The sequence below is a fragment of the Oncorhynchus masou genome, chromosome 11 (genome assembly GCF_036934945.1).
Source record: "Oncorhynchus masou masou isolate Uvic2021 chromosome 11, UVic_Omas_1.1, whole genome shotgun sequence".
NCBI lineage: Eukaryota > Metazoa > Chordata > Actinopteri > Salmoniformes > Salmonidae > Oncorhynchus > Oncorhynchus masou.
In genome coordinates, this window is record NC_088222.1 from 56,041,504 (window position 1) to 56,063,914 (window position 22,411).

The 22,411-nt window shown below is 41.7% G+C and overlaps 1 long non-coding RNA gene across 1 annotated transcript; it reads left to right on the top strand.

Moving 5' to 3' along the window:
- Positions 1-36: 36 nt before the first annotated feature.
- On the top strand, positions 37-19,378 carry LOC135548860 (uncharacterized). The gene is made up of 3 exons (XR_010456897.1): positions 37-103; positions 729-817; positions 19,110-19,378. It is a non-coding gene; the product is annotated as an uncharacterized LOC135548860 (long non-coding RNA).
- Positions 19,379-22,411: the final 3,033 nt, after the last annotated feature.

Sequence of the window (22,411 nt, forward strand, 5' to 3'; positions counted from 1 at the left end):
GTAGATACTGCGTCATATCATAGGTGTAAAAATAAAGCATCAACTGAGAACTTCGTGGCAAGTGGTGGAGGCGAGATGTAAGCCATACAGTTTCTAGCCTAAGGTATGTGTACGTTTGGAAGTTTCGGTGGATACCAGCACCCTTATGATAGTGCCATAATAGTGTGGATTGTATAATGGCAAGCTATATAGGTTTTGTGAGTGTTTACACCACATAGTTGGGCTAAGTGCTATGTAATTAGCCATTTGGGTTAGAGGCTTGCCATTGTGCTAACTAGCCCACAGAGCATCAGTGTACAACTGGTTCATAGGGTGATTTTGCGCTCTCTCACTGGGCTTCTGCAAATCTTCCCATGTAAGTCTGGGGACTTTCCGTATCCGGATATCACTGAAGCGTATTCCACAGGGAGTATACCCAAGGCAGGATGACGTAGGCCTACAACTAGCTCTCCCCTCATTGACTTTGTTGAGGAGAGGTCAGCATTGTGTGCTAACAAATGACATCAGTAGTCAAAAGGTGGTTCTGGCTGAACATGTGACAAGCGCCTGTTTTGTAAATACATTTTTTAAATGATACCCAAAATTCACATGAATCCTAGCAGTATGCTAATCATGCCTCAAAGCCTTTGGAAAACTAAGTATGTAAGTACATGTAACTGATGTGAAATGGCTAGCTAGTTAGCGGGATGCGTGCTAATAGCGTTTCAATTGGTGACCTTCGAGCCCAGGGAGGAGCGGGACGGAAGCTATACGGTTACATTGATGCTGTGGACCCGGATCACTGGCTGCTGCGGAAAAGGAGGAGATCAAAAGAGGGGTGAGTGTAACCGATGTGAAATGGCTAGCTAGTTAGCGGTGGTGCGCGCTAATAGCGTTTCAAGTGGTGACTTCACTCGCTCTGAGACCTTGAAGTAGTTGTTCCTCTTGCTCTGCAAGGGCCGCGGCTTTCTTGGAGCGATGGGTAACAATATTTCATGGGAGGCAGCTGTAGATGTGCGCAGAGGGTCCCTGGTTCAAATCCAGGTAGGGGCAAGGAGAGGGACAGAAGCTAAACTGTGGTGATTTTGAATCTGTCTTACAGAAACAGAAAGAGCACAGTTCATCCAGGTTTAATTACAAAGTGGATATTTGTCAAATCTGTCATAATTGATGTGTTGTAACAGGCCCGCAATGTGGTTGCTAAAATACAATTTGGATATATTTGGCTGTTTTTTGCTGCATAACATTTAAAAGTAGTCCCTTTACAGGTTTAGAAGAAGTGACCGCTAAATGCGAACTCCCATTTGTATAAATTGGTAGCATAGACAAATCGGTGGTCGTAATCAGTCATTTTGAACTGTAATGCAGTTGAATGGTGACGATGACATAAACATGTATTGAGGTTTACACCTATACAAGCATTATACTCCGATTTTTACATCAACAGTGTGAAATGCACATTTAAACAATTTTGTTGAGGGATAATGAGGAGATTCGGGATCTTTCCCCCACGCATTTAAAGTTAAACAGCTACCTAGCTAGCTAGTTGATTGCTGTGGCTCACCAAAAATGACTTGTTGTGAAAGTTGTATCATCTTATCCTTTTTTGAGGCTTTAAAAGTGTTTATTACACTATGATTTTGAACATTCAAAGCAGCTGAGAAACATCCATGGCAGGAACCTTAGCTTGGCAGGCACCACCACCAATCAGCCTCCACCACTGTGCACACACCTGTCATTACTATTAGCGTAGCCATGGCAGCAAATGACTGCTGTCTGAACACACACATCCGATTTGGTCACATGTAACTTGCTGTTTGGACAGTCAGTATTCCAAAACGGATATGAAAAACCAAACTTAATTGAGCATTAAGGCCTGCAGCGTAAACAAGGCTTAAGAGAGATAAGGAAGTGAGGTCACACGGGAAGCCCCTTGTGGGATGTCATATCAAAAGCTGATTGAACTATTTGTTTGGTCATGATGAATGTCATTTAGTATCCACTCTATCTGAACCCTGTTCCAATTTATTCCATTGAATACCATTTTTCCATTGAATACAAAGTTATTTTCAACTGCTGAATATAACTTCATAAAAGAGGAACTGAGAGCACTTCCACTGCCATGCTTGTGGTTCAGGCTCCCAAACCTCTGTGTATTATAGGACTTTGCCACCACATATCGACTAGTGTGACCACAACTTTAACACAACCACTCAACTCCGCTCCCTACCTCAGCATTGGGGCAAGCAAGCATTCTTGGCAGCCTAAAGGGTTGCCTCAATATTTTACCTAACCGCGCTGACCTTACTGTACTGTACTGGCTCAGATATTTTCATTTCAATTTGTCCTTTCCAGTATGATTCCAGCAACTCTGGTTGATGCGTAACCAGGCCAGCCCAATACAGTGTGGCTTGTTCGGTTTGGCTTAGCTCAGTAGTGTGCATTTATTTCACTTGCACATAGATAATTTTTCTTTAGGTTCAGATCATTTAGCTTCGGTTCACTACAAGATACAAAAGTATTTGGACAGTGACACATTATTATGATTACTTTTGGTTCTGTACTCCAGCACTTTAGATTTGAAATTATACCATGGCTATGAGGTTAAAGTGCAGACTCCATATCAGGTGAACCGCTTTATTTTAGGGGACCAAAAGTATTAGGAAATTTCACCTGTGTGTACTAAAGTAGTCAAAAGTTTAGTGTTTGTATATATGGGTGATCTAGAATCTGGTTTGTGGTAAGACTTCTGGTTAACCTTATCCCATGGCTTTAACACTTTCACTGTGGTGTCTGTGGGGGGAGATGACTGGATATCTGGGGCTGTATGTATCAAATCAACTAAAGTAGTCAAAAGTTTAGTGTTTGTCTTTGGATTTATTCATTAGGGGAGTGAGTTCAGTTTATCCTGCTCTGGTTTGCTCCTCAATGGCCTCATATACACATTCAGGTTGTACATCTGATGTACAATGCATTTGATAAACAAGTTTACACAAACATTGTCCTGTCTCTCCACAATGTTTGTGTCATTGCTTTTGTGAAAGCAGAAACACTCCATTGTATCACAACCATTGTGCCAAATGCATTGTACCTCAGTTGTATAACTTCAGTGTATATGGGTGATCTAGAATCTGGTTTGTGGTAAGACTTCTGGTTAACCTTATCCCAGGGCTTTAACACTTTCACTGTGGTGTCTGTGGGGGGAGATGACTGGCCATCTGGGGCTGTATGTATCAAGTGTCTGATTTAGGGTCAGATTTTATTTTTAAATCACAACTAATAAGACCACATGGACAGGGTGGACTCCTACTCTGAGACTCTTGATGTATTCAGACCCGGATATGATATCCCACCCTGTATTCATCTGCTGTGGTTCTCTCCCTGGTAGATTCGGGAGTGTCACCATTTTTGTACCCTCATATCGATGTTTGTCCAGGCTTAGAGGAGCGTCTTTCTTTGGGTATCCTTGTATGCACTGACCTGGCCCGCTTTTGGTCTGCCTCTCCCCTGCTTTGGAAGTGATATCCTGGGTTGAGGGTTGAGCATGTCCTCTTGGGGCTGGGATCCAGCCGGCAGCCCAGACATGGTTGGAAGTGACCCTTAGGAAGTGTGGCTCTATTGAGGGGCAAGCTGACTTACCGTTCCCCCTCTTGCCCCCCGCGGTCACTCCTCAAGCTGTGATGAATGTGCCAAGTCCCAGTGTGTGACACGGCTTTCCTCGCTTCGCTGACTCACCCGGGTGAAAGAGACACACTAAACCCTCATCTGGCCCTCTCTTTTTCTCTTTCTTTCTTCCTCTCCCACTCTCTCCTCCACTTGCTTTATTTGCATGGTATAACCGGGATAGGAATGATTTTAAATGGAAATGAATCCCAGACCTTGTGTGTGTTTGTGTGTGTGTGATAAACCAAGGGCCTGCCTGTGTTCTATGTAGATTGAGATTTCGCTGGGGTCAGCAGATTAATTTATGTCCCCTCTTTGAAGGAATTTCCAGCTGTAACTCATAGCTTTGTAGTAGTTGTGTAAATATTATTTATTTGGTTTAGTATGTTTGTTTGTGTGTGTGTGTGTGTGTGTATTTGAATATTTGTGTATTTCTGTGAGCATGCTGCTAGGTGGCAACGCCCATCTTCTCCGATATATCATTAAAAAAAGGAACACCACCAAGGTTCTTGTCAACATGTGAAGTGTATGCCAACATCTGTGACCGACATGTACTGGGCTGGTGAGGTAAACATATCCACAGGGCATTTTAAAAGTATTTTTCTGGGTTTTTTATCACTTTACTGCTCCAATTGAAATATTATTGTTATAACACGTCCTGATTTATGGTGATTCCAAGTAAATGAGACACGTTGCCGGACAGAGCAACCGAAGCCATCTGCATTCAAGATAAAGTTAAACGTTTTATACCTCATCAGCGTGGACAGCTAGTGTAGCGCCCATTTTATAACACAGTCTATTAACGGCTAACCATTATCAGACAGTGTGTCAATGCCTATAATGTTTAAAGGCCTCAAACCCATGTTGATCCAACATTGAGGCTCTCTGTAGCAAACTCTTTTAGTCTACTTTCAGTAAGCAAACGTTGTGGAATTTCACAGTTAGAAATGTAATAAATAAGGTGACATGATTCTTTATACTACATGTCAGAGAAGCATGTTTGTTCAATATAATATTTTTCTAAATGAATAAGTTTTGCCCCGCTGAACACAGACTGCCCTGGATTGGTCAGAGAGAGAGCATGCTGTTTTACCGGAATGAGGCTGTGCTATACTGCACTCCCACAGTGAACAGAGAGGGGGGGAGAGGAGGAAAACAGGGAAATCAGGAGGATGGGGAGAGGAGGAGGGTAAGGGGTCAGGAGGGGAGAGGAAGAGGAGGAAGGGAGATAAAGTCAAGGAGAGGGAGGAGTTGGAGGGAAAGTAAGGGAAGGATGAGGAGGAAAGGAAGATGGAGTGGAGGGGGGGGTGGGGGTGGAATGACCTCTGGAAAGCATTTGCTGAAGAACGGCAAAAAAAAAGGGCCAAAGCTAGTCTGCCTGGGAAGGGAAACAGCAGAGGGCATAAATAACTCTGTCTGAAGGTCACCTTTGACCTCTTGGTTTCTCATGTTCCCTCCCAGAGACAGACTCAGCTCCTCACTGTCATATATTCTGAGGTTGTAAGAGGTCAGACAGTCAGCAGTCCACAAAAAAAAAACACAAAACATGACAATTAACAAAACACTGATAAGGTTTTGTGTGTATTTCCTTGTCTATGGGCCCTGGTCAAAAGTTGTGCACTATGTAGGGAATAGGGTGCCATTGAGTTAACAATAAGGAAGTCCCCTCATAGCATTTGCTGTCCTTCCCTATGTGAGAAATGCCATCAGGTTCCCCCTCTCCCACACACTCAATAAAGGCCACAGACATAGGGTCGGTACATTCTACATAGACAGATAGTGGGTGTAACATTTACTTCTAGTGAATAGCATAGTGGAACAAAGTTAGGGACAGTACGAGTGAAAGAAAAGCAACATGTCAATGGCACAGCGCTTCAGTGAACTATGACAGAGCACAAAGTGTGTTCTATATCGATTGAGTGTTCAAAATATTTCCATGTTGGTCATTGTATGCCTTAAGACCGCTGTCAAAAACATTAAGGAGCCACTTCATGGTACGATATTTATTTGTTGCACATTTATTCAAGTATTTTTTTAAGAGCAAGTTGTTTTGTGTATGTTTCTTTCAGACATTTACCAAACCATCCAGTTCCTCGTACTTTTCCACCCATTCAAGCATTGCAGTCGTGTGTAATTATGAGTGTTCTGATTGGTCAGCTAATTTGGTCTTAATTGACTGGTGTTTTAGCAAAGTTTTTACCTCAGTTATTTTTTTGCAGCCTTTTAAGTGTTACAGTAAGCAGTGGCGATTTTAGCATGTAAATCTTGTGGGGCAAACTCCCCAAACATGTTTTAGATGCATGCCAGCAAAGCCACTACACAACATTAAACAATACATTAATTGCACTGTAAAGGTGCCCACAAACTGTTAGTTATGTAACAGATGCTAATTGTACTCTCCTTGCTTTGTGTTCAAAGAAATCACCCCAGTTGAGCATTATTTATTATCTGTAGTTGAATAGGAAACAGCACATTAGTTGTGCAGGTCTTAATGGTGTTGATGGCTGTCTGGTAAAATCCCTTGCATCACATTTTTCATACTGGGCATAAACAAAATACAATACAAAATATACCTTGTAAATACTTGTAGTTAAATAGGAAACGGCACGTTGGTTGTGCGGGGCTTAATGATGTTCATGGCTGTCAATGGTCAAATTAGCAGTGAGCTTATGTGACCATTACGTCAGTGCATGCTAGCTAACACACTTATATACAGCAATCATATACTGAAATTACATCCCAGAAAGCCCCTCAATCCCTAACAGGTACCATATACCCACACATGTATGAATCAGGAATGTACAGCAAACTTGTATTGTACACATTGTAAAATATAAACATAGAATACAGTATTCAGATTGTGACCTAACCCTTGCAGCATATTTTCATACTGGAGAGATCTGACGTTTGCGATCTCCCCCTATCTGCAAGCGGGGCCAATAACAACACGCCTTATTGTCATCGGAATTGAACTAACCAATAAGAATGCTTGAACATGAAATACACATTTCTTTAGAGGCAAGTGGAAACATAACCAACCCTGTTACACCTACATAAATCTGTCAAAAGCAGAGCTTTCTTTTCAGCACCATGGAGCGAATCCTTACCACTGCTTTACCTGGCTATCAGCGAGCCTGGTCTCGCAGCGAAACAAGCCTAATTTTCGAGTTGGATGACCGTTCAAAGCGTATTTTCCCAGTCTGAGCTTATTTTTTCCCCAAGTTCCCAGTTGTCTTGAACTCACTGAAGTCTGAGATTTCCCAGCTCTGAGTTGGTTTGAACACGGCATAAATCATGCTGGATTGACAGCATGGCCAATGCTGAATGGCCAATGCTGAATGTTTATCCATTTAAGCTTGGAAAAGAGACCCTTAAACCCAGACTTTCGACTACACACCCCTCCACTGACTCGCAGGCGTGAGATTGCTTTGCAACGCTTGCAGTTAGCCACTGACTCCTTCCAAATCACTCATTGTTGAATTTGCAATTTCCCGTTTGTTGTGTAATGTTTATGTCCAATGGCCAATGAGCACCGATACATTTTATCTATAATTTCTCTTCATATGACAAGGATTGAAAAGGATTTGCCAGTAGATTGTCGACTTAATTCATGATGACGTCTGCTAGCTAAGATTTTGAAAGTATGATGTTGATATGATCAGTCTAATCATAGCTATGGTAGATCTAATGTGATTTTAGGCATTTTGGAGCTGCCTTACTAAGAAAGAGAAGAAGAAACCATGTTTATATTAACTGAATTATTATTATTTTACATTTTGTTTGCAAACTGATATGCGACGCGTATTATTGCCAAAATATCATGCAAAACAGGCAACAAAAAAAGCCTGTGGAAACCCTGAATGTATACAATAAGGGGTTAACCACGTGTCCTTGGTTTTGATATTGCATGCCTCTCCCTTATGTCCAAGGTCTTATGGACACCTACTAAAGGGAGGATACAGTATGGGCCAACTGTTAGGTTGAGGAGCAGATAGAGACCAATCTGAGCTGCCTAACTAATCTATGAACTGCTAGCAGGGTCCTGCACTATGTCCAGCGGGGTCCTGTACATGTCAGCTGCCAATTTGTAAAAACAATCCATCTTTCTTGCACACTGCACTTCACATAGTTTTGTAAGTGTATCTAATTAGCACCCTTCCTCAATGTTTCATAAGTATGTGACAATTCTGCCCACAAACTATCTCTAAATTGCTAAATCTGGGTATTGTTGCTCTCGATGACATATCCACATCCATTTAGCCTTAAATCCAAATCCAGTGTGTGCATATGCTGGATTGAGAATGCACAACTCCGCTGGGAGTGTCTGCTATGGCATCGTAGCGTATGAAATGAAAAAGCAAGTCTGTTTTTCACAGCGGAGCAATGCTGGTGAAATAAACGGATCAATTGCGTGGATCGTTTGTATAAACGCAGTTAGAGGAATTGGTATGATCTTCACCATGTTAATTAGGTAGACTAAAGGTGTTCATTACAATAACAGGGGAGGTTAGCATTTTATATCATACCTCCAAGACATGCTAACCTCTCCCCATTATAATAACAGGGGAGGTTAGCATTTTATATCATACCTCCAAGACATGCTAACCTCTCCCCATTACAATAACAGGGGAGGTTAGCATTTTATATCATACCTCCAAGACATGCTAACCTCTCCCCATTACAATAACAGGGGAGGTTAGCATTTTATATCATACCTCCAAGACATGCTAACCTCTCCCCATTACAATAACAGGGGAGGTTAGCATTTTATATCATACCTCCAAGACATGCTAACCTCTCCCCATTACAATAACAGGGGAGGTTCGCATTTTTGGGGGGTTATGATATTTGTGCTTCTAACTTATTCATTATTTACCATTCATTTCTATTGGGCACAAAATAATCTGAAACACAACCAAAACGAACAGCAAATGCATCTAACAAGTTTGATGTAGTCATTGTGTGCAATGAATATGGGACCAAATACTTAACTTTTTACTACTCTGCTGTAATTTCTAAACAGTTCACCCGATATGGATTAAAATACCCTAAAATGAAAGTTGACAGTCTGTACTTCAACCTCAGTCATTGTTTGATTTCAAACTTTTGAAGTATAGAGCCAACATAATTAAATGATTCACTGTCCCAATAAATAGGGAGAGCACTGTACATTTTAGGGGGGAAAAATTGGTCCACGGGCCTACAGAAAGGAGTTTAGACTGTAATAATGTTTTGTCTGGCTGGCATGACTGTGCAAAAAAAGGATGTTGGGCTCTATTTGTTAAGAAATGGTCTAGTAAATGTAATCAGCCAGCGCAACTATGTACTGTAGCGGTTCATGACCTCAAGAGCCAAAAGTGTCGTTTTCGCCTGTAACGCAAAGGAATCGTTAGCGTTGCTGTACTATGGATTACAAGATTCCTTTACACCAACGGCAGACAGTTGGTTACCTTCAGAAAAGCTATTATGCACTTCTTACATGCTGTCACCTACTAAGATTCCTGTTGCACATGTTTTTTGGAAAACTCCCTGTTTTTGTAACCATGTTGGGTTACATTTTTCTATGGACTGACTTGTCTTCAGTCGGTTAGTTGTCCGCCCTATTTGGTATTAATTGCCCTTGCGAAATTGTTTTAAGGGGCAGGACAGCATCTGTTTCCATTTACAGCTCCAAGTCATCATAATACAGTAAAGGCGGTAGAGTTCTGACCGGAGGTCTATTTCAGCATAACATCTCTAACGAGGCCTTCAGTGAATGACAAGCTCTGTCAGTAACAGTCTCAGCCAGTGATTGGAGAGTCCCACTTCCTTTCCTGTCTCTGACTAACACACCACATAACTAAGTCAGTTTGACCTGCAGTATCCGTGCGCGACGTGCAGCCAATGCAGAGTGCAATGCCTCTGACCACTTTTGACGCATCCACATTTCAAGAACAAGGGAAAAATGTACTGAAAGCTCAAGGATCCGCCCAAGACCTGGTAGAAAAGTTAATGGGTTTCTGTAGTGGGAGATGATGACTGCGTCTCCAATGGCGCCCTATTCCCTATACAGATGTAGGTTCTTAATCTGATCACTCTTTTTTGTTGCTGAGAATTTTCCTACGTAGCAGGAAATGCAAACTTGTATTCAAGGTTTAAAAAGGCACCTAAAGCTTAATTTCAGACTTGATTTGCCCTAGTGAAAAATGTATCAACCCCTACAAAAAATGTCCATGAATTATAATCTCCATAATAATTTACATTTCCTGTTACTGTAGGATTATTTACCTGCTGTAGCAAACTGGCTCAAATTAAGATCCTACATCGGTATAGTGCAATGAGAGAGAAGTGTGTGTGTGTGCACTGTGGGCATATTAGTGTACTTACAAGTGCGTGACCGGGAGAAGGTTCTGAGTCCGTGACTGATGATGACTCGGTACACTGCCCATCTGTTTCACGTCAGGAAAGCATGTGTACTTGTGCGTGTGTGCATAGCCTTTGCTGTGCCTGGCTCCTTGCTCTCCGGGCCCCCTGGCTCTGACTACCTCCCTCTCATAAGGTTGCCAGACTGAGAGGAGACATGTACACATTCATATTAATCATGCAGAGCAAACCTTGCGCTCCTTTACTCATGGCATTATATCATAGAGCTCCCATACTCATCCCTTATCTCACCACTCCTCACCCCATCCCTTCTTTATCACCAAGGAGCATGGGAGAGATCAAGGGTGACCTCATGTGGTTTAACCCCTATCCACACTCACTGAAACACGCTTCTGCAATGAAGTGTTTCATTCTAAACTTCATCTGAAAATGTTTTACCCGAGTATCTTTAAGTCTTTCTAGTTACTAGCAGACAGCTCTTGTGCGTCTCAGGTCCATATTCAAACATCGGGATGGGAGGGTGTGTCACGCCCTGACCTTAGTTATCTTTGTTTTCTTTATTATTTGGTTAGGTCAGGGTGTGACAAGGGTGGTTTGTGTCATTTTTGTATTGTCTAGGGGTTTTTGTATGTTTATGGGGGTTTCTAGTCCAGGTGTTTATATGTCTATGGTTGCCTAGATTGGTTCTCAATCAGAGGCAGCTGTTTATCGTTGTCTCTGATTGGGGACCATATTTAGGTAGCCATATTCCTTGGATAGTTTGTAGGTTGTTATTCTATGTTTCGTTGCCTTTTCTGCACTAGCCATATTGCTTCAAATCGAATCAAATTTATTTATATAGCCCTTTAATTAAAGAGTTATGTTCGCTTACCACGCTGCGCCTTGGTCTCCTCATTGTTATGACGAACGTGACAGGGTGGAACACAAATAAGAAGATTCAGGAAAATGGAATCAAACCATATGCCGCTTAGCTTTCCTTGATGAATCAGTTGTTTGCATGAAAAACAAAAAAACACAATTCCAAACATTTGGTTTGTTCTCTTTGAGGTGTGTCCAAGAACTTGCGCTTTATGAAAACCAGGTTGGATCTGTCTGTTTATTGTTTTGCATGGCATTTTATGGTCTTTTACCGGAGTCTGGAAAGTAATGCCTGCTAAAGAATCTAAATATCCTGCCAAATCACATGTGCTAGGATTTAATTTAATAGTCACTATTTGAAAAACATGACTAATCAACAATGGCCATAATCCACCAGTCTTTCTTAGAGGCTATACAGTACGTTTGCCTCTGTGGGTGGGTGCACCGAAGCCAAAAGGTGTCCCCTAAAATGGATAGAAATATTGTCTAGAAATGACCTCATTGGACAGAAAGGGGCACAACCTAAAACTAAGGATTCATTCATTGATTATTGTCATCATATGTCTATAAGTACCATTAAGGAAATATTCAATCCATTTGCCGTGAACAATTTGTAACTGAACTTCCCTACAGCCTCTTTCAAGAGTTAACTCGGGTCATTTTCACCTTGTACAGGTTTTATAGATAAATAGGCTTTTTGGGATGATGTACCTCTAAATCTAAACAGTTTGATCATAATTACAGTTTTAAACCCAGGCTGACTTCACTAGACAACTTCAGCTTCAGGGGGAAAAGCAGGAAAGGAGTGTCTACCTCTCTTTAACATGGGATCGTTGGATCTTCAAGAGTGAAATAAAACTATTTGGTGGTGTTTTATTCATAACTCAAGTCATTATTTGTATACATGAGTGGTTTGCTATTGTCCGTATAATCTTTTGTATTTGTACTTCCCTTTTGTAAATAAAAATATCAACTTAGAAATTTCCTTGTGTCCCACGGAGACCAGGCCCCTTCTGGATAGTTTGTTAATGATGTGTTAACAAACTGTCCAGAGGGAGGTATATGCTTTGAAGCTCACCATTTGAAAGTAAATTGTATCATGAGACATGGTATGTTCAGCGTGCTGCTCACCCTTTGAGATAGGTATACTGTAGAGGTGGAGATGGACTGGCCATAGGGCAATTCTGGCAAATGGCCGATGGGCTTGTCGATCTTCAGTGCAGAAATGATTAATTTGATAATAAGGGGCTTCAAAAAAATAAAAATAAAGGGCTGGTGTGTTAGAATTGCCCAGTCCATCCCTTAATAGAAGGGTGGTGCAGTTTGACATGAACAATACTCTCTCCCCTGACTCAGTGGTGACTGATGTTCAGTGACTCAACACTACTTGAGTCACAGCCAAAGACGGACGTGATTGAGGTCTGCTTCCAATTAAGAAACTGCAAGCATCTCCTGTACTCCGCTCTTATCTCGGGCCATGTCATAAACAAAATACTGTAGGAGAAAAAAAAATCAAGACAGGAAATCTGCGTCAAAGGAAATTATGCCTTTAGGGCGGGGTGGCATGGAGCTGCCAAAAACATCTGTCTGGTAAAGGAACATAAGAAAACAAGGTGCATGAGGGTTGTGTGCTTACATGTGAGAGAGAATGCGTGAGTTTCATTTTGGAGCGTTTAAAAGAGTTTTTGGTACTTACTTTTAGAGGTTACTTACTTTTATGTGGATAATTGCGAGACATAGCCTTAGGTTATTTAACTCACTTTAACAAAAATAGATTTTAGTTAAATAGATAAGCATAGATGACATACAGTATTGTGCAGCTTTAGATTTGTATGTTTGTTAAGCACTCTGGGAATTCTGAACCCGAGTTAAGTGCGTTAAAAAGGAGCATAATTCCCTTTTATACAGTGCCTTGCTCTCTGCGCTTTTAACGGACCTCTGAGACTATCACAGTGCAGGTGCATTTATACGGAGACTTGATTACACACAGGTGGATTGTATTTATCATCATTAGTCATTTAGGTCAACATTGGATCATTCAGAGATCCTCACTGAACTTCTGGAGAGAGTTTGCTGCACTGAAAGTAAAGGGGCTGAATAATTTTGCACGCCCAAATTTTCAGTTTTTGATTTGTTAAAAAAGTTTGAAATATCCAATAAATGTCGTTCCACTTCATGATTGTGTCCCACTTGTTGTTGATTCTTCACAAAAAAATACAGTTTTATATCTTTATGTTTGAAGCCTGAAATGTGGCAAAAGGTCGCAAAGTTCAAGGGGGCCGAATACTTTTGCAAGGCACTGTACGTGTATTCTGCCCATGAACTTAAATCTGATAATAACATGCTATTCACTCATTGGGGGTGGAGATCAAATAAATTAAGGTGTGGCAGAGGTGTGTTTACAGATAAGCCGTATTCTGACCTTGACTTACTTCCCTCATAATTCCACCACCTCTGTGCGCGATGAAACAATGAATAAGATTAAGTAAAGTGTCAGTGTTCCAAGTGGAACAACATCTACTTAATTTTTTCAGATAGAAATAACACCATGCTCTGTCATTTACAAATTGATATTGACAGTGATGTAGTGGTACAAAAATAGATGGGTAAACGCTTATCGCCATTCATGGTGAGTAAAGTATATAATTCCTGACATTTAATCCTAGTAAAAAAAATCCTGTCTTAGGTCAGTTAGGATCAACACTTTATTTTAAGAATGTGAAATGTCAGAATAATAGTAGAGAGAATGATTTATTTCAGCTATTATTTCTTTCATCACATTCCCAGTGGGTCAGAAGTTTACATACACTCAATTAGTATTTGGTAACATTGCCTTTAAATTCTTTCACTTGAGTCAAATGTTTTGGGTAGCCTTCCACAAGCTTCCCACAATAAATTGGGTGAATTTTGATCCATTCCTCCTGACAGAGCTGGTGTAACACGAGTTAGGTTTGTAGGCCTCCTTGCTCGCACACGTTTTTTCAGTTCTGCCCACAAAATTTCTTTAGAATTGAGGTCAAGGCTTTGTGATGGCCACTCCAATTGGAGCAGTGGCTTCTTCCTTGCTGAGCGGCCTTTCGGGTTATGTTGATATTAGGACTCGTTTGACTGTGAATATAGATACTTTGTACCTGTTTCCTCCAGCATCTTCACAAGGTCCTTTGATGTAGTTCTGAAATTGATTTGCACTTATTGCACCAAAGTACATTCATCTCTAGGAGACAGAACACGTCTCCTTCCTGAGCGGTATGATGGCTGTGTGGTCCCATGGTGTTTATACTTGCGTACTATTGTTTGTACAGATGAACATGGTACGTTCAGGCATTTGGAAATTGCTCCCAAAGATGAACAATCTTTTCATTCTGAGGTCTTGGCTGATTTCTTTTGATTTTCCCATCATGTCAAGCAAAGAGGCACTGAGTTTGAAGGTCGGCCTTGAAATTCATCCACAGGTACACCTCCAATTGACTCAAATGATGTCAATTAGCCTATCAGAAGCTTCTAAAGCCATGACATCATTTTCTGGAATTTTCCAAGCTGTTTAAAGGCACAGTCAACTTAGTGTATGTAAACTTCTTACCCACTGGAATTGTGATACAGTGAATTATTAGTGAAATAATCTGTCTGTAAGCAATTTTTGGGAATATTACTTGTGTCATGCACAAAGTAGATGTCCTAACCGACTTGCCGAAACTATAGTTTGTTAACAATAAATTTGTGGAGTGGTTGAAAAAATGACTCCAACCTAAGTGTATGTAAACTTCCGACTTTCAACTGTATAGTGTACCTAAATGACTTCTAGATATGCATTTTTATAGGGTACTTTCCAAAGAACCGTTCTACTCGGTATGAGAATGGCAGCGGTGAGTGTCTGGGAAGTCTGCAAGTGTTTCTGACATCCGCGTTGATATTAGCCATGATCAGAAGAACAAGATAAAAATCTGGTTTTCGGTCTGGAGTTTTAGTACGGGCTTTAGCACTGGACACCTGTCAAAACAGAAGGTCCTGAGGAATGTGTTAATCTGAAGGAGGCTATGAGAAAGGGTCCTCTATTGTCTGTCTGGGCTCAGCCCTGGGGACGTCATATCATATCATCAGCCTGCCTTGGCAAGTAGTCTCCAGTTGATGCCATTTGTAAACTGTTGTATGCGGCCTTACTATAATGTAGTGGAGATGGGAGCACAGAAGTACTGGTTCATCTTTTCAATTTTTACAGGACATAGGACACAGAACTATACCAGAGCTTCAGAAAGTGTCCACTGAAAACTTGGTTCAATGAAGTCCCCACTGGGCACAGATGTCAGTTCAACGTGTAGTTCTGGTTTACATCCATGTCATTGGATTTAGGTTCAAATTTGGGTGAAGAAAATACTAAATTCCTTTAAGTTGATGACTTTTTGCAAATCCAATCAGTTTTCCACATAGATTCAATGTCATCACATAGATTTTTTGGGTTGAAATAATGTGGAAACAACATTGATTCAACCAGTTTTTGTGAAATGGGGCAGCAGGTAGCCTAGTGGTGAGAGCGTTGGGCCAGTAACCGTAAAGGTTGCTCATCAAATCCCCCAGCTGTCAAGGTACAAATCTGTCATTCTGCCCCTGAACAAGGCAGTTAACCCACTGTTCCTAGGCCGTTTGTTCTTAACTGACTTGCCTAGTTAAATAAAAAGGGGGGGTATTGTCTCTAGCCAAAGACTTGATCAGTGTCATTTTGATGGTTATAGAGAGCTTCATTGCGTGATGACTGACTGTATCTACTAAGTACATTGAACTTGCTTACACACACACATACAACTGTTAGAAATAGGTGAAGTCCTCTAGGTAGTTTCAGTGCCTATTTACTGATAGAATTTACGCAATGGTACATTTAGTTTATGACAGTAATTCAACAATAGATCTCTGTAAAAAGCCTATCAAACGTAGGCAATTTTATTTTTCAAGCTGTTGCATTATTTTGTAGTGGAAATGTTCAAAAGGTAAAATTCAAATGTATTTGAAGGGGGCCTTCCGAGTGGTACAGCGGTCTAAGCTCTGCGTTGCTGTGCTTGAGGCGTCACTACAGACCCGGGTTCAATCCGAGGCTGTATCACAACTGGACATGATCGGGAGTTCCATAGGGCGCCACACAATTGGCCCAGCATCGTTTGGGTTATGGGAGGGCTTGGCCAGGGGGACTTTACTTGACACATTGTGCTCTCCAGCGACTCCTTGTGGAGGACTGGGCGCCTGCAGGCTGACCTTGGTCTTCAGTTGAACAGTGTTTCCTCTGACACATTGGTGCAGCTGGCTTCTGCCTAAAGTGGGCGGGTGTTAAGAAACGTGGTTTGGCAGGTCATGTTTCAGAGGACGCATGACTCAACCTTCACCTCCTTAGCCTGTTGGGGAGTTGAAGCGATGAGACAAGATTGAAATTGGAGGTAAAATACAAAATAATACATGTAATTATGTTGAAGGTGAATTTTTTAAGCTGTGCTTTGAAAGTTATCCACAACCATGGTCTCAGTGCATTTCCAGTCAGGGGGAGTGATGAGCTCTACAGCAGTCTCACAACTCAATTGCTGGTTGAAAACTGTTTCTGCCCCTCCCAAAATATAGAATTTGTAGATAATTGGCCCTCTTATTGGGACTCACCCACAAGCAGGAAAAAGCCTGGCCTGCTGAGGATTGACGTACTCCATCCTAGCTGGAGGGGTGCTCTCATCTTATCTGTGAACATAGACAGGGCTCTAACTCCTATAGCTCCACAATGAGATCGGGTGCAGACCAGGTAGCAGGCTATTAGCCACCATGCCAGCATAGTGGAGTCTGCCACTAGCATAGTCAGTGTAGTCCGCTCAGCTATCCCCATTGAGACTGTGTCTGTGCCTCGATCTAGGTTGGGAAAAACTAAACATGGCGGTGTTCGCCTTAGCAATCTCACTGGAATAAAGACCTCCTCAATTCCTGTCATTATTGAAAGAGATTGTGATACCTCTCAAAATAGGGCTACTTAATGTTAGATCTGTCACTTCCAAGGCAGTTATAGTCAATGAACTAATCACTGATCATAATCTTGATGTGATTGGCCCTTCCTGAAACGTGGTTTAAGCCTGATGAATTTACTGTGGTAAATGAGGCCTCTCCTCCTGGTTACACTAGTGACCATATCCCTGTGCATCCCGCAAAGGCGGAGGTGTTGCTAACATTTACGTTAGCAAATTTGGATATACAAAAAATTAAATAACTGCGTTTTCATCTTTTGATCTTCTAGTCATGATATCTATGCAGCCTACTCAGTCCCTTTTTATAGCTACTGTTTACAGGGGTCCTGGGCCGTATACAGCGTTCCTTACTGAGTTCCCTGAATTCCTATTGGACCTTGTGGTCATGGCAGATACTATTCACATTTTTGGTGACTTTAATATTCACATGGAAAAGTCCACAGACCCACTCCAAAAGGCTTTCATAGCCATCATCAACTGTGGGTTCTGTCCAACATGTCTCCGGACCTACTCACTGCCACGGTCATACTCTGGACTTCGTTTTGTCCCGTGGAATAAATATTGTGGATCTTAATGTTTTTCCTCATAATCCTGGACTATCGGACCACCATTTTATTACGTTTGCAATCGCAACAAACAATCTGCTCAGAACCCAACCAAGGATCATCAAAAGCCGTGCTATAAATTCTCAGACAACCCAGAGATTCCTAGATGCCCTTCCAGACTCCCTCCACATACCCAAGGATGTCGGAGTACAACAATTGGTTAACCACCAAACTGAGAAACTAAATTTAACTTTGCGTAATGCCCTAAATGCAGTCGCACCCCTAAAAACAAAAAACATTTGTCATAAGAAACTAGCTCCCTGGTATATAGAAAATACCAGAGCCCTGAAGCAAGCTCCAGAAAATTGGAACGGAAATTACACTACACCAAACTGAAAGTCTTCTGACTTGCTTGAAAAGACAGAACCGTGCATTATCAAAGAGCCCTCAATGATGCTCAATCATCCAATTTTTCAACTTAATTGAGGAGAATAAGAACAATCCCAAATTATTTTTTGATAATGTCACAAAGCTAACTAAAATGCAGCATTCCACAAGAGAGGATGGCTTTCACTTCAGAAATTATAAATTCATGAACATCTTTGAGGAAAAGATCATGATCATTAGAAAGCAAATTATGGACTCCTCTTTAAAACCCAGTTGTCCTGAGACTGCCAGGACCTAGGATCAAGGGAGACACTCAAGTTTTTTAACATTATCTCTTGACACATTAATGAAAATAGTCTTGGCCTCTAAACCTTCAAGCTGCATACTAGATCCTATTCCAACTAACTCTCTCTACTGGCTTCATGTTAAAGGCTAAGGCTGATTCCAAGGTTTTACTGCTAACCTACAAAGCATTACATGGGCTTGCTCCTACCTATCTCTCCAATTTGGTCCTACCGCACATACCCACACGTACGCTACAGTCACAAGATGCATGCCTCCATACTGTCCCTAGAATTTCTAAGCAAACAGCTGGAGGCAGGGCTTTCTCCTACAGAGCTCAATTTTATGGAATGGTCTGCCTATCCATGTGAAAGATGCGGACTCGGTCTCAAACTTTAGGTCTTTATTGAAGACTCATCTCTTCAGTAGGTCCTATGATTGAGTGTAGTCTGGCCCAGGGGTGTGAAGGTGAACAGAAAGGCACTGGAGTGACAAACCACCCTTGCTGTCTCTGCCTGGCCGGTTCCCCTCTCTCCACTTGGATTCTCTGCTTATAACCCTATTACGGTGGCTAATTCACTGGCTTACTGGTGCTCTTCCATGCCGTCCCGAGGAGGGGTGCCTCACTGGAGTGGGTTGAGAGACTGACGTGATCTTCCTGGCCGGGTTCGTGCCGTGGGATAGATGTTTGTGGGCTCTACTCGGCATTGTCTCAGGGTAGTAGGTTGGTGGTTGAAGATATCCCTCTAATGGTGTGGGGGCTGTGCTTTGGCAAAGTGGGTGGGGTTATATCCTGCCTGTTTGGCCCTGTCTGGGGGTATCGTCAGACAGGGCCATAGTGTCTCCCGACCCCTCCTGTCTCAGCCTCCGGTATTTATGCTACAATAGTTTATGTGTCGGGGGCTAGGGTCAGTCTGTTAAATCTGGAGTATTTCTCTTGTCTCATCTGGTGTCCTGTGTGAATTTAAGTATACTCTCTCTAATTATCTCTCTTTTTTCTCTCTCTCTCTCTCTCTCTCTCTCTCTCTCTCTCTCTCTCTTTCCCTAGGACCATGCCTCAGGACTACCTAGCCTGATGACTCCTTGCTATCCCGAGTCCACCTGGTCATGCTGCTGCTCCCGTTTCAACTGTTCTGTATGCGGCTGTGGAACCCTGACCTGTTCACTGGACGTGCTACCTTATCCCGGACCTGCTGTTTTCGACCCTCTCTCTACCACAACTGCTGTCTCTAACTCTGAATGATCGGCTATGAAAAGCCAACTGACATTTAATCCTGAGGTGCTGACCTGTTGCACCCTCTAGAACCACTGTGATTATTAATATTTGACCCTGCTGGTCATCTATGAACCTTTGAAAATCTTGGCCATGTTCTGTTATAATCTCCACCTGGCACAGCCAGAAAAGGACTGGTCACCCCTCAGAGCCTGGTTCCTCTCTAGCTTTCTTCCTAAGTATTGGCCTTTCTAGGGAGTTTTTCCTAGCCAGCTTCTACATCTACATTGCTTGCTGTTTGGGGTTTTAGGCTGGGTTTCTGTACAGCTGATGTACATCGGCTGATGTAAAAAGGGCTTTATAAATTCATTTGATTGATTGATTATTCTGTATGTAAATTCGAGACACTGAATTTAGTATGATATGTTACGAATTACAATTCATATGATATGTTGAGGGTTAAGGTAAGGGTTAGGAGTTAGGTTAAAGGGTTAAGTAACCTTCTATCTCATGTAACCATACCAAATGTAAGATATCATACTAATTTCAGTGTCCTGAATTTACCACTGGGCAAAATTTTCAATATCAGGGTATATCTTTATCTATTTATTTACGGATATAGAGTAGGAGTCGACATGCTCCAGATACCAATGTCCTTAATTTCATATATGGAGCTAGGATATTCTCCGTTTTGATTCCTAAACATCCGGTGATTTTGCAGAAATACTCATAATTAACATTGATAAAAGATACAACTGTTATTCACAGAATTAAAGATAGACTTCTCCTTGATGCAACCGCTGTGTCAGATTTTTTTTTTAAATTGCAGAAAAAGCATAATCTGAGTACGGCGCTCAGAGCCCAATCCAGCCAGAGAAATATCCGGCATTTTGGAGTCAACAGAAGTTAGAAATAACACTATAAATATTCACTTACCTTTAATGATCTTCATCAGAAGGCACTCCCAGGAATCACAGTTCAACAATAAATGACTGATTTGTTCCATAAAGTCCATAGTTTATGTCCAAATAGCCACTTTTTGTTAGCGTGTTCAGCCCAGTAATCCATCTTCATGAGGCGCGAGCACTTCGTCCAGACAAAAACTCGAAGAGTTCCGTTACAGGTCGTAGAAACAAGTCAAACGATGTATGGAATCAATCTTTAGGATGTTTTTAACATAAAACATCAATAAGGTTCCAACCGGAGAATTCCTATGTCTGAAGAAAAGCACTGGAACGAGAGCTAACTCTGTCAGGAGCGCGACACGAGACTGAGACACTCTGCCAGACCACTGACTCAAACAGGTCTCATGGGCCCCTCCTTTATATGATATCTAAAGATGGTTGATAAGTTTTAGAAACTTCAGAGTGTTTTCTGTCCAATACTAATAATAATATGCTTATATTAACATCTGGGACAGAGTAGGAGGCAATTCACTCTGGGCACGCTATTCATCCAAAAGTGAAAATGCTGCCCCCTATCCCAAAAAGGTTAATGTGTGAAAGTTAGATATTTAAAAAATATATTTTAGAATTTTGCGCGCTGCCTTTTCAGTGGAATGTTGTCGAGGGGTTCCGCTAGTGGAATGCCTGCCCTTGAAAGATTAAATAAAGTCCACGTGTGTGCCATCTAAGTGTCACATGATCTCTCACATGATCTCAGTGTCTACATATGTTCTGAAAGGCCCCAGAGTCTGCAACACCACTAAGCAAGGGGGCACCACCAAGCAAGCGACTCTATGACCAAGGAGCTCTCCAAACAGGTCAGGAACAAAGTTGTTGTCAGGTACAGATCAGGATTTGATTATAACAAAATATCTACAACTTTGAACATCCCACAGAGCATATTAAATCCATTATTACAAAATGGAAAGAATATGGCACCACAACAATCCTGCCAAGAGAGGGCCGCCCACCAAAACTCAAAAGCCAGGCAAGGAGGGCATTAGTCAGGGAGGCAACAAAGAGACCAAAGATAACCCTGAAGGAGCTACAAAGCTCCACAGCGGAGATTGGAGTATCTGTCCATAGGACCACTTTAAGCTGTACACTCCACAGAGCTGGGCTTTATGGAAGAGTGGCCAGAAAAAAAGCCATTGCGTTTGGTGTTCGCCAAAAGGCATTGTGGGAGACTCCCCAAACATATGGAAGAAGGTACTCTGGTTAGATGAGACTAAAATTGAGCTTTTTGATCGTCATGGAAAATGCTGTCTGGCCTAAACCCAACATCTCTCATCACCCCGTGAACACCATGGCAGCATCATGCTGTAGGGATGTTTTTCATCGGCAGAGACTGGGAAACTGGTCAGAGTTGAAGGAATGATGGATGGCGTTAAATACAGGGAAATTCTTGAGGGAAACCTGTTTCAGTCTTCAAGAGATTTGACACTGGGATAGTGTTTCACCTTGCAGCAGGACAATGACCCTAAGCATACTGCTAAAGCAACACTCGGGTGGTTTAAAAGGAAACATTCAAATGTCTTGGAATGGCCTAGTCAAAGCCCAGACCTCAATCCAATTGAGAATCTGTGGTATGCCTTAAAGATTGCTGTACACCAGCAGAACCTATCCAGCTTGAAGGAGCTGGAACAGTTTGACTTGAAGAATGAGCAAAAATCCCAATGACAAGATGTGCCAAGCTTATAGAGACATACCCCAAGAGACTTGCAGCTGTAATTGCTGCAAAAGGTGGCTCTACTAAGTATTGACTTTGTATTTGAATAGTTATGCATGCTCAAGTTATTTTTTTTGTCGTATGTGTTGTTAGTGTCACAATAAAAAATACTTTGCATATTCAAAGTGGTAGGCATGTTGTGTAAATCAAATGATACAAACCCACCAAAAATTCCAGGTTGTAAGGCAACAAAATAGGAAAAATGCCAAGGGAGGTGAATTCCTTCGCAAGCCACTGTATATGTCTAGAAGACACATGGATTCAGAATTTGTCAGGATTTTGTGCATTTACACAAAACTCAAAAACATTAATTGGAGATGGTCTGTAAGCTCTAGAACAGGGTTTCCCTAGCAATATCCTTGGGCCACAAGTGATTTTTTTCTGGAGAGGATGTCAGAATGTGAAATGGGGTCAACTCGTCTGGGGCATGAGAAAGGGTGGCTATCTGTGAGATAGGCATTGGA